The sequence below is a fragment of the Capra hircus genome, chromosome 7 (assembly GCF_001704415.2).
Source record: "Capra hircus breed San Clemente chromosome 7, ASM170441v1, whole genome shotgun sequence".
NCBI classification, from domain to species: domain Eukaryota; kingdom Metazoa; phylum Chordata; class Mammalia; order Artiodactyla; family Bovidae; genus Capra; species Capra hircus.
The window spans coordinates 1,126,442-1,140,210 of record NC_030814.1 but is presented as its reverse complement, the minus strand read 5'-3'; the positions used below and the strand labels follow the sequence as shown (position 1 = coordinate 1,140,210).

The 13,769-nt window shown below is 41.5% G+C and overlaps 1 protein-coding gene across 1 annotated transcript in view; it reads right to left on the bottom strand.

The window, feature by feature from the left end:
• The window catches only part of TMEM232 (transmembrane protein 232), a 258,845-nt gene that overhangs the window by 89,325 nt on the left and 155,751 nt on the right, over positions 1-13,769 (bottom strand). The window lies entirely within an intron of this gene.

Sequence of the window (13,769 nt, the reverse complement as noted above, 5' to 3'; positions counted from 1 at the left end):
GCTAAGTCGTGTTCAATTCGTGGACTGCGGCCCATCTGGCTCCTCTGTCCATAGCACTTCCCAGGCACAATACTGGAGAGGGTTGCCATTCCCTTCTGCAGGGGCTCCTCCAGATCCAGAGACTGAACCCAGGTCTCCTGCATTGCAGGCGGATTCTTTTCCAACTGAGTCACCTGGGAAGTTCATTTACTAGACTGCCCCAAATAAAGAAGTCTGAGAGTAGTAAGTGTTGGTGAGAATGTAAAGCAGGGGGGAGTCTCACAACCGCTGGGGAGCAGGGAGGGAAATGGCAGTGTCTTTAAAATTCAGTTCAGTTCAGTCACTCAGTCGTGTCTGACTCTTTGCGACCCCGTGAATCGCAGCACACCAGGCCTCCCTGTCCATCACCAACTCCCGGAGTTCACTCAGACTCACATCCATCGAGTCAGTGATGCCATCCAGCCTTCTTATCCTCGGTCGTCCCCTTCTCCTCCTGCCCCCAATCCCTCCCAGCATCAGAGACTCTTCCAATGAGTCAACTCTTTGCATGAGGTGGCCAAAGGCCTGGAGCTTCAGTTTAGCATCATTCCTTCCAAAGAAATCCCAGGGCTGATCTCCTTTAGAATGGACTGGTTGGATCTCCTTGCAGTCCAAGGGACTCTCAAGAGTCTTCTCCAACACCACAGTTCAAAAGCATCAATTCTTCGGTGCTCAGCCCTGTTCACAGTCCAACTCTCACAACCATACATGACCACAGGAAAAACCTTAGCCTTCACTAGGCGGATCTTTAAAATTCGACATGCACAATATCCCATGACCTACTCCTAGGCACACCCTAGAAAAACAGGCCCATGTGTGCACCAGGAGGCAGTACAGAAGTGTGCACAGCAGCTTCATTTGCAATAAGAAGAATTAAAAAGAAGGGATCCTGAATGTCCACTGACAGAGGCGTTGAAAAATGCACAACATCATATTCTATCATTCCATGAAATACACTTCTGTGAGCTCCAGGAAATCAGCACAGACACTGCTGAGCTGCTATGGGGATAAACAAAGCGAACATCATTCATTTAATGCCAGCTTTGCAACCATTATAGTTACTTTGTTGTTGTTCAGTCGCTCAGTCATGTCCGACTCTTTCACAAACCCATGAACTGCAGCTCACCAGGCTCCTCTGTCTATGGGATTTCCCAGGCAAGAAACATTACAATGGGTTGCCATTTCCTTCTCCAGGGAATCTTCCCGACCCAGGGATCAAGCCCACATCTCCGCACTGCAGGCAGCTTTGTTACAATCCGAGCCACCAGGGAAGCCCATTGTATTTATTAGCACCAAAATAAAAATAGGCTGGTCTTTCTGAAAGAGTGATGACTATTATTAAGTATCAATGGAATGAAATAAATACTTGGTCAATTTTTTAAAAGGACAAACATATGTTCTCTTTGCTGGTTAAAGAAACAGCAAATTATAACGCCAACAAAGATATAAGGGATTAAACATTTCAAGCACAGAGGGAGCTATCCCTTTGGCATTATTTTTGAAGATAGATATATTCGCGGTTTAATTCTGTGATTTCTTAATAATACTGCACTGAAAACACAAAGATACAACAAAATGTTTTTATTTACCAATTGCTACTGGAAATGTAAGAGGTTTTGTTAAAAAAAACAACATTTAATCACCTTGATAATTTTGTTTAGTAGTTCAATTTCATTCTTTCCTTTTTTTGGCCATGCCATGTGGTTTGTGGGATCTTAGCTGCCCGACCAAGGGTCAAATCCAGGGCCCCAGCAGTGAGAAGGCAGAGCCCTAACCACTGGACCACCAGGGAATCCTCCAAGGTTTTCATTTTTAATGCACTAAAAATTAGGTGAATACATTTCATTTACTTGCAGTGTAAATATTTAAGCTCTTTAACCATGTATATTGACAGTGAGTGCAATTTTATTTCATAAAAACAATTGCTACCTTTTTCATATCAGGTACTGAAGAAAGAAGGTACAAATACTTTTCATGAATTGAAGCTTATCATAATGTGATTCATCTAGGTCTTTGGATTAGACAAGCTTAGGCTTTATATATGCAGAGCCGTATGCTTTTACTTCAGCACAGACTCACAGAAATTGATTTAGGATGCCATCCTGTGGTATAATGACTATGTTCAAAAGGCAACTGCATACTAGAGTGTAATATTTATCTATTATAGCATTGCTACAGGTTTCTTAATAAAATTCAATTCTGCCTAAGAATTTAAGACAGAACAGATAGCTCAGATTATAGGAAAATTCTATTCTTTCACAACCAGGATACTTCCTTGTCTTTCAGGCTCTTAAGGGGAAAGAGGTACTATGAAATATAAACTGACTAATAATATTCCTCTTTTCCAAATTTAAGTAATTGGATGAGGCTATCAGATACTCCCAATCTCAGGGGAAAGATATTTTTATCTCTTTGGAGCTAAAGAATCTGATTCTATGTCACTCTGCCAGTCTAAGAACAACATAGAGGAAGAAACAGAAAAAAAAAATCCATCTTTGAGAGTGAATGGGAAAGTAACTTTTCCTCAATCTACTGAACGTCGTGTCTATGGCGGAAAGAGAAATATACAGGTGGTTTAGACTCCTGAGACTTGGCCATTAGCTTACGCACTCCATCACTTTTAACTAACTAAGCTTTAGTTTCCTCATCTGTCAACTAAAGGCCTTGGATTGAATAAATCTATGATCTCCTCCAAATCAATAATTCTAAGTTTTACCTTCCCTCACAGTTTTTTTAAAATGAATTAATTTATTTCTTTGGCCACAGGGCATGTGGGATCTTAGTCCTCAACCAGGGACCGAACCCACGACCCACTCCCATACTGGAAGCAGAGAGTCCTAACCACTGGGCAAACGGGGAAGTCCCGCCCTCACACTTCATGTTTGGGAATGCATGTAAGAATTAAAGATTTTAAAAAAAAAAAAAAAAAAATCTTATGGCCCACTGTTAATCAACTATGAAAGTGAAAGTGTCAGTCACTCAGTCCTGTCTGACTCTTTGCGACCCCATGGACTGTAGCCCACCAGGCTCCTCTGTCCATGGAATTCTCCAGGCAAGAATACTGGAGTGGGTTGCCATGCCCTTCTCCAGGGGATCTTCCCAACCCAGGGATCAAACCCAGGTCTCCTGCGTTGCCGCCGGATTCTTTACTGTCTGAGCCACCAGGGAAGCCCAAGAATACTGGAGTGGGTTGCATATCCCATCTCCAGGGGAATCTTCCCAACCGAGGAATAGACCCAGGGTCTCCTGCATTGCTGGTGGATCCTTTACCAGCCGAGCTGCCAGGGAGCCCCTGGTAAACTGGTATCAGGGAAGCCCAATAAACTATACTCCAACATAAAATGAAAAGTTCCATCGATAGTGAATGAATACAGATGTGGTTGTATATTGTATAAATAATGGGATACTACTCAGCCATAAAAATAACAATATTTTGCCATTTTCAGCAACATGGATGGACTTGGAGGATATTATGCTAAGTGAAATAAGTCAGAGAAAGAAAATCAATGTATGATATCACTTGTATATGAAGTCTAAAAAATACAACAAATTTGTGAATATAAAAAGAAGCAGACTCACAGATACAGAGAACAAACCAGTGGTTACCTGTGTGGAGGGGGCAATTTAGGGCTTGGGGAGTGGGAGATACAATTGTTGGGTATAAGATAGGTTCAAGGATGTACTGTGCAACACAGTGAATATAGCCTATATTTTGTAATGCCTATAAATTGAAAGTAACCTTTTAAAAGTGTACCAAAAAAAAAAAAAAAGTAAAGAACAAGAAAAAAGCTTGTGCATCAATACCAGCCATAAATAAAATTAAATTGAAAAACTATGGGGAGAAATGAAAGACTTTGGGAATTGAAGCACAACTCCTAGGGTACAAAGACAGCAAAACTAAGTCGTAAAAGGTTTTCTAAGACGATAAAACACAGATTCCTCATTAGGGGAGATGAACAGCAGAGACTGGAAGACTCTCAGCAGCGTCAGGAGGAGAGGAAGCGTGGACGGAGCACAGGCGCACGGGTCTGGGCAGGTGGGCGCGAGCGGGCGTGCGCCAGTGCCAGAGGGGCCAGCCTCGGGAACAAACAAGCAGGGACAGGCGAGGGCTCTGCACGCCCCCACACGGTGGCACCCCCACGGGGTGGCATCTGGGACGGGACCTCTGGGGGGCGGTCAGGTCCTAAGGCCAGAGCCCGCGGGAGTAGGATCTGTTCTCCTGCAGAAGAAACCACACAGGGAGCCTCGCCCTTTCTGCCGCGTAAGGACACAGTGAGGGCCTCGCCGGCTGTGAGCCAGGAAGCAGGCCCTCACTAGACTCTGAACTTGCCAGCATCTTGATCCCGGACACCTTAGCTTCCAGAATCGTAAGAAATACGTGTTTGTTGTTTAAGCCACTCAGTCTGTACGGCACTGTTACAGCAGTCCCCACTAAGACACCAATCAGACATGTTTGATTTGACCTGAAGGTACGTTAATATCCAGGAACTTTCACATAGAACTTCATATTTACAGTTTCTCTTGAAAGTGGAAGTTCTGGCCGTGCAGCTCCATAGACTTCCTACATCACAAAAGCTGGCAAGTCTGACCTTTCAGATAATGCATGCCTTCTTCAGTTTGCCTCATTCTCTAGAATTCTCTAATGTTTCCTCATGTCGGCCTAACTCACACATCTATTTTATTTTTCTAGGCCTGCAGGCATTAATTTGTTGACTATGCAACTCCTGGATATAGAGTCATATAAGCCACCACGGAGGGAAAAGAACAGAGGATAATCAGAAAATAAGTGAAGAGTGGGTACTTTTGGTGTTTAATAACAATTTAAATGTAACTATTTTATGAAACCTAAGTTAAAGAATCTTGAAATGAGCATGGGAAATTATGTAAAGTAGATATAAAATAAGATATCCCCAAATCTGGAAGCTTTTAAACTCCCTAATCTGATAAAGTAGATTTCATAGTAAAGCAAGAAGAAAACATGTCTGCTTTACTCAATAAGCTATGTCTCTATAGCCACATCATTTGATTCAGCTTAAGAATAAGGAAGCTAAGGATGAAACTGATTTAAAAAGACAGGCTGATCATCTCACTGCACAGAATTTGTGTATGTCTAAATCATATGACTTGCCAAGCCATGTGTGGCTCAGAATCTACCTGGACTGTTTTTATAAGGAAGCCAAAAAAGAATCATTTTTCCAATTCCATTTCCGGGAATAATGGAGTAGTTTAATCTGAATTCCTCTCCCAAGGTGACAATCATAATAAACTCGGGATAAAATTTAAAATCCTATTTAAAACCCTAGAGACCAATCAAAAACAGGCAACTGATGGAGTTCAACTTTCAAAGGAAAGGGAATAAACTGGATGGTAGAAACACTACGTTTCTTCTCTTGAGGGCACATTCCAGTTTTCCCAGAGTCAGAATGACTAATGCTCAAGCAGAAACCTTTACTAGCATTGCTAAAGGTGTCAGAGGATGGTGACTGAGGCTCCAGAGAGGCTGGGAGGCAACCGAGGAAATCTCAGGAAACAGGGACCATAAAGGACAAAGCAGGTAATCTGCACAGACCTCCCTGCTCTCCTTGGGCTTCCCAGGCTCAGCTGGTAAAGAATCTACCCACAATGTGGGAGACCTGGGTTCAGTCCCCGGGTTGGGAGGGACTGATCCCTGGAGGAGGGAATGACTACCCACTCCAGTATTCTGGCCTGGAGAAGTCCATGGGCTGTATAATCCATGGGTTGCAGAGAGTCGGACATGACTGAGCGACTTTCACTTTCACTCTGGATGACCTGTATGCATGTGGAAGAGATTCTGTAGAGCAGAATGAGAAGCAGCAGCTGGCAGGCTAGTGAGCTAAGCGGAAAGGTGTGCTGGTGAGCACCGCAGGAAGGAGAGTCTGGGATTCGCATCCTGCTAAATCTGAGGAACTTGGTGCAAACTGTTAAACTCCATTAAATTCTGAAAAACACATTTTAGAAGTGAAGAATATGTCCCAGGACTAAAGAATTTTTCTTAAGACTCAGGCCAAAATGAAACAGTCCCTCCTAATAGTAAAAACCAAACCTTCTCAAGTTCAAGGTGATCAGTCAACAACTAAATGGCTAACAATAACACAAATAAAAACTCTTTGCAGGAAGTTTCCAGAATGCTCTTCCATTTTACGCGAAGTGATACAATGCTAAGGAGACTTTGACATATTGAAAAGGCATATTAAAGTACCTTAAACAGCCACCAAAGCATATGAAATAAAACTGCGACCCCAAAATGGCCAATGGATGATATTAAGTTAAACAATACAACATATTTCATTAACCCAAAATAAGACAGGAAAGGACAAACAGGGGCAGGGCAGCATGCAGTATGTGGAGAAAAACAAACAGAAAATTAGCAGCTCTGAATGCAACAATAGAATTTCTACATTAAATTAAAGTGGATGAAAGATTTCAATTAGAAGACAAAGAATGCTGAACCAGAAGGTTTTAAATGACCTAGCTATATGCTGCATGCAAAGATTATTTAAATGAAAAAACAGGAAGATGAAAGGAAAAGAGTAGGAAAAAGACAGAAATATGTATATGAAAAAGCCAAGCATTAGAAAGTGTTGTGGAAATATTACTATCAGACAATTCAAATTTTCCAGCTAAGAATGATTAACCGGAAGTAAAGAGGAATATTTCATAATATTAAAAGGGTCAATCCTTCAGGAAAACTTTAAAATGATAAATGTATGTGGACTTAATAGGAGAAAGTCTATCAAAATAAAGCAAAATTTGGCAATGAAAAGGTGATACAGTCACACCTACAAGTATACCTGGAGACTTTTACACCCCTCTCTCACTACAGGTAGGAAAAAAAACACTGAAAAAAATTTGTAAAGATGAAAGAGATTTTAATTATATCGACCACGTTGAGCTAGTTTTTCGTTTACAGAGCACGACACTACACATCCCGGATTCACACTATTTTCAAGTGCCCTGGAGTGTTTACTAATATAGACCAAGGACTCAATCAAGTCTCAGTAATTTTTAAAAATTCAAAATTGTAGTTACCTTCTGTAAAATAGACAGTCAGTGAGAACTTGCTGTATGACACGGGAGGTCAGACGGTGCTCTATTATTTAACGGGGTAGGACGCGGCGGGAGGTGGGAGCGAGGTTCCAGAGGGAGGGGACATACACATGCCCGTGGCCGGCTCGTGCTGATGTGTGGCAGAAACCAACACAGCGTTGTAAAGCAGTTATCCTCCAATTAAATATATGATCGAAAAAATTTTTGAAAAAATTCCAATTTTACAAAGTATGACCTCTGTTAAGAGTTAAATTCTATATGAATAAAATGATAGTTATAAGTTCTCCCACATATATGGAAATTAAAACCATAGTTCTAAATAACCATGATTCAAAGAAGAGATTACAAAAACAAGAAGAAAATGTTTTGTACTGAGTCATAATAAAAACATAACTTGTCATATCAATGCACTGTATAAAGGAAATTTGAAGTTTTTAAGACATATCTTGGAAAAGAAGAGTTTTAAAATCAATGATTGAAGTTTCTACCTACAAAAAGCTTTTAAAAAAGGAAACCAAGTAAACACAGAGAGAAAAAATAAGATTGACAATAATCTAAGGAAAACAGACCAAAAAGCCCAACAGTAAAAGGACATGACACTCAATCCTTACAGTAAGTTCTCTGAAAGGTGAAGGACAGGCTGGAGCAGAGTCTCTATTTGATTTGCGCATAGCAGGTTTACGCCCAGTCCTGGCGCTGAAAAGGCCACTGGGGGAGCTGAAACCTCCAGATAAATGGTGTTGTGAAAATGCGAGGATTCCTAGACATTTAAGTAGTTCTTCCCCTGTGCAAACAACTTTTGACCACTTTACTAAATCCTCATGGGCAAAACACAGGATATGGAGTGGTTTCATTTATTTACAAATCTTTCTCACCTGTTTTATAGGAATACGCATTTTATTTCTGAAATAAATCTACTTATTATGCACAAATTGGTGTAATAAGTGATTCCAAACACCTTTTACTTGGTTACTGTGGAACAGAAGAGAAGAATATCTGCCTTCTGTTGTACTCTGCTGTCTCAAATTAAAATGCTAAAGAAGCACTAGAGCTAAAAATAAATCAGAATCTAAAGCATTAAACTGTTTGGAGACAAAATATTGACATCTAATCTATTAATTAGCTTCTGTTTGTAAAGGTATTGTGAGAGAAGAGTGGAATGTAAATACCAATTTGTCTTATAATTAATCACATACTGCTTTATCCTGCGGTAATGTTATATAACCCTTCAGTGGGAATTAAGATGGCATTTGAAGGATATCGAGGATAAAAACTTCTGCCCACATTACACAGTTATAGGGTAACTTTTCATGAGAGAAACTTATTTCAGGAGGGTGCGGCCTTGGGATGGATGCAGCATTAGAGTTCTCATGGCGGGTGTGATTTAGGGAAAGAAAGGTTTTCCAGATCCCGAGCAGCTCCACATGACTTGGCTATGTTCCTGGAATTCCCCCATTAAAAATTCATTCTGTAGGGTCAGTAGCTTTGGGGCCTAAAGGGACCTCCATGAAATTTTCAGCAACTGTTGGAAGAAAACCCCATAAGACATTGTAAACTAACATCTCAAAAATGTCTGGTTGGAACCAGCAATGTATACCAGAGGCCGCTGTGAAAAATGAGCGCCACTGGAGGTGGAAAAGAGCATGACCAATTTGCTCAGGTCTAATGTGCATGGAGACTGCCCCAGGGAAGTTCTCTGTTTTGTTTCTAAAGGAGCTCGACTGAGACTGAGAGAACAAACTTGCGGTTGCCTCTGCACGCTGCTCTATTTAAAGTGGGTAACCCGCAGGGACCTACGGCGCAGCACGTGGAACTCCGCTCCATGTTACATGGCGGCCTGGATGGGAGGGGAGCTTGGGGTAAACAGATACAGCTAACAGCATGACTGAGTCCCTTTGGTGTTCACCTGAAATGACCACATTGTTACCTGACTATACCCTAACCCAAAATTAAAAGTTAAGAAACAAAACAAAGCAAACAACAACATCAAGAGCTGTACTGAATTATTCTATAGCCAGCAGAACAGCCTGAGAGCCTGAAGTGTAACAAGTACATGTAACATAAAGTGAAATCTAGAATAGAAATCATTATCAAAATGGGAATTTTCCTTGCTTATTGCTTGAAATGTTGTTATAATAGAAATGAGATGAGTACCAGAGAAATGCACAGTGCTATCGTCATTGTTGGGATGGCAACCATCATAGGTATAAACATAAATAGGTGCCAGGGTGTAAATTATTTCCTACATTTTGTGTGTGTATGTGTCTTTTATTTTGTTTATGCTATAAACTCCCTATGGAGTGTGTAAATGTATGATTTTTAAACAAATTAAATACATGCAAATATCTACATTAAAGCAAAATACCTAAAATTAAAGACCAGTTTAAAGAGTATGACCTTTTGGGATCATAATAATTCAAAAATATCAAATTGTTTCATAAATACTATTCTATTCTTATTCTCATGCCGATCCCGCTGGATGAATTGTTCAAATGTTGCCCTCATCAGGCCAGCAGTGGTTTACCAGTGAATTTCTGCAACTGCCACAGGCTGAACTACGGCCAAAGAATACAGCTGCAGACGAAACCCAAATTCCAGTCAGTGATTGGGAAGGGTCGTCCCAACAGTGAAATTTTCAACAGGCACTGGATGGAAACCTACCTACCCATTACTTTCAAGACCAGTTTTAAATCTCAAAAAGGAGATTAAAGGAGTAGGAGAAATGTCAATTCAATTCAGTTTTCACCTTCGGATCATAATTTGTTCTCTTTAAAAAGCAAACTGGCTTTATTATCCCTCTGGTTAAAACCTCCCGATGACTTCCTTTTCTGATAGAATAAAACCGGAATCCCTGATCTGGACATTCAGCCCAGTAAAGTCTGGCCTAAGAGACAGCTGCTCCTCCTCTCACTGTGCCCTGTCAGAGCAGCCACACCGACCACCCTGAGTAACCAAACCCTGACCTTCCTTTCCCTGGTTTGTCCCCCTGTGCCCCACCTCTCCCCTGACCCCCACCACACACACACACATGCTCTCTCCCTGCAGGCTCCTTCCCCAGGAGGTCCCCACCCAAAATCACCCCCTCAAAGGGATCCTGCCTGCCTATCTAAAGCGGAACCCTCCAATTCCTTTCAGTTTTATCACCCAGTTAATTTCATTCATGGGATTAAAGTAAAGTTGCTCAATCATGTCTGGCTCTTTGCGACCCCATGGACTGTAGCCTACCAGACTCCTCTGTCCATGGGATTTTCCAGGCTAGAGTACTGGAGTGGGTTGCCATTTCCTTCTCCAGGGGATCTTCCTGATCCAGGGATCGAACCTGGGTCTCCAGCACTGCAGACAGATGCTTTACCACCTGAGCCATGGGATTAAAAGCAATCTGCCGTTACCTGCTTCACTTCCTGATTTATCTATTCTCTGTTTTGGATGTTCCCATCTGTGAAGATGGGCAGCATTTGTCCAATTCCCTTCTAAGTCGCCAGGACTTAGCAGAGAGCTTGGCCTACAGAGAGATTTCAGATGTCTAGCTTCCTACGGTTTTCATCACTATTGCAGAGCTTTCCAAAAGCCACTTCCACAGCTAGACTGTCCTCGCCCCTACTGCCAATTTATTTTCCTCTCTTTTGAATCAGGTGGAAACAGCAGTGAAAGATTTTGGAAATATTTTGAAGGTAAAGACGATCTTGTCTTATAGATTAAGCATGGAATGTGAGCGAAATAGAGGCTAAGATGATTTCAAGGTCCGATTCAGTGGAAAGATGAATTTTTTATTTATGGAGAAAATAATGGAAAGGGTAGTTTGGGGTCAGAGGGAGGTTAGTTCAATATTGGATGTGTTAAATTTGAGGCAATTACGAGACCATCTAAATGAAAACACAATGGGGGTGGTTGTTTACTTGAGTACAGAATTCAAGGGAAAAATCAGGCTCCTAAGGGGCCAAGGGACATGGAACAAAGAATTGGTTCCAAATCGGGAAAGGAGTATGCCAAGGCTGTATATTGCCATCCTGCTTATTTAATTTCTATGCACAGTACATCATGTGAAATGCTGGCTGGATGAAGCACAAGCTGGAATCAAGATTGCTGGGAGAAATATCAATAATCTCAAATAAGCAGATGACACCACCCTTATGGAAGAAAGTGAACAGGAATTAAAGAGCCTTTTGATGAAGGTGAAAGAGGAGACTTGAAAAATCTGGCCTAAAACTCAACATTCATAAAACTAAGATCATGGCACCTGGTCCCATCAGTTCAGTTTAGTCATTCAGTCGTGTCCAACTCTTTGCGACCCCATGAATTGCAGCACGCCAGGCCTCCCTGTCCATCACCAACTCCTGAAGTTCACTCAAACTCATGTCCATTGAGTCGGTGATATCATCAAGCCATCTCATCCTCTGTCGTCCCCTTCTCCTCCTGCCCCCAATCCCTCCCAGCATCAGAGACTCTTCCAATGAGTCAACTCTTGGCATGAGGTGGCCAAAGTATTGGAGTTTTGGCTTTAGCATCAGTCCTTCCAAAGAACACATAGGACTGATCTCCTTTAGAATGGACTGGTTGAATCTTCTTGCTGTCCAAGGGACTCTCAAGAGTCTTCTCCAACATCACAGTTCAAAAGCATCAATTCTTTGGCGCTCAGCTTTCTTCACAGTCCAACTCTCACAACCATACATGACCACTGGAAAAACCATAGCCTTGACTAGATGGACCTTAGTCAGCAAAGTAATATCTCTGCTTTTGAATGTGCTGTCTAGGTTGGTCATAACTTTCCTTCCAAGGAGTAAGTGTCTTTTCATTTCATGGCTACAATCACCATCTGCAGTGATTCTGGAGACCAGAAAAATAAAGTCTGACACTATTTCCACTGTTTCCCCATCTATTTCCCATGAAGTGATGGGACCAGATGCCATGATCTTCATTTTCTGAATGTTGAGCTTTAAGCCAACTTTTTCACTCTCCTCTTTCACTTTCATCAAGAAGCTTTTTAGCTCCTCTTCACTTTCTGCCATAAGGGTGGTGTCATGTGCATATCTGACATTAATTATATTTCTCCCAGCATTCTTGATTCCAGCTTGTGCTTCTTCCAGCCCAGCGTTTCTCATGATGTACTCTGCACATAAGTTAAATAAGCAGGGTGACAATATACAGCCTTGACAGACTCCTTTTCCTATTTGGAACCAGTCTGTTGTTCCATGTCCAGTTCTAACAGTTGCTTCCTGACCTGCATACAGATTTCTCAAGAGGCAGGTCAGGTGGTCTGGTATGCCCATCTCTTTCAGAATTTTCCACAGTTTATTGTGATCCACACAATCAAAGGCTTTGGCATAGTCAATAAAGCAGAAATAGATATTTTTTTGGAACTCTCTTGCTTTTTTCCATGATCCAGTGGATGTTGGCAATTTGATCTCTGATTCCTCTGCCTTTTCTAAAACCAGCTTGAACATCTGGAAGTTCATGGTTCACGTATTGCTGAAGCTTGGCTTGGAGAATTTTGAGCATTACTTTACTAGCATGTGAGATGAGTGCAATTGTGCGGTAGTTTGAGCATTCTTTGGCATTGCCTTTCTTTGGGATTGGAATGAAAACTGACCTTTCCAGTCCTGTGGCCACTGCTGAGTTTTCCCAATTTGCTGGCATATTGAGTGTAGCACTTTCACAGCATCATCTTTCAGGATTTGAAATAGCTCCACTGGAATTCCATCACCTCCACTAGCTTTGTTGGTAGTGATGCTTTCTAAGGCCCACTTGACTTCACATTCCAGGATGTCTGGCTCTAGGTGAGTGATCACACCATCATGATTATCTGGGTCATGAAGATCTTTTTTGTACAGTTCTTCTGTGTATTCTTGCCACCTCTTCTTAATATCTTCTGCTTCTGTTAGATCCCTACCATTTCTGTCCTTTATTGAGCCCATCCTTGCATGAAATGTTCCCTTGGTATCTCTAATTGTCTTGAAGAGATCTCTAGTCTTTCCCATTCTGTTGTTTTCCTCTGTTTCTTTGCATTGATCACTGAGGAAGGCTTTCTTATCTCTCCTTGCTATTCTTTGGAACTCTGCATTCAGATGCTTATATCTTTCCTTTTCTCCTTTGCTTTTCACTTCTCTTCTTTTCACAGCTATTTGTAAGCCCTCCGCAGACAGCCATTTTGCTTTTTGGCATTTCTTTTCCATGGGGATGGTCTTGATCCCTGTCTCCTGTACAATGTCACAAACCTCATTCCATAGTTCATCAGGCACTCTATCTATCAGATCTAGGCCCTTAAATCTATTTCTCACTTCCACTGTATAATCATAAGGGATTTGATTTAGGTCATACCTGAACGGTCTAGTGGTTTTCCCTACTTTCTCCAATTTAAGTCTGAATTTGGCAATAAGGAGTTCATGATCTGAGCCACAGTCAGCTCCTGGTCTTGTTTTTGTTGTCTGTATAGAGCTTCTTCATCTTTGGCTGCAAAGAATATAATCAATCTGATTTTTGATGTTGACCATCTGGTGATATCCATGTGTAGAATCTTCTCTTGTGTTGTTGAAGAGGGTGTTTGCTATGACCAGTGCATTTTCTTGGCAAAACTGTATTAGCCTTTGCCCTGCTTCATTCCGCATTCCAAGGCCAAATTTGCCTGTTACCCCAGGTGTTTCTTGACTTCCTACATTTGCATTCCAGTCCCCTGTAATGAAAAGGAC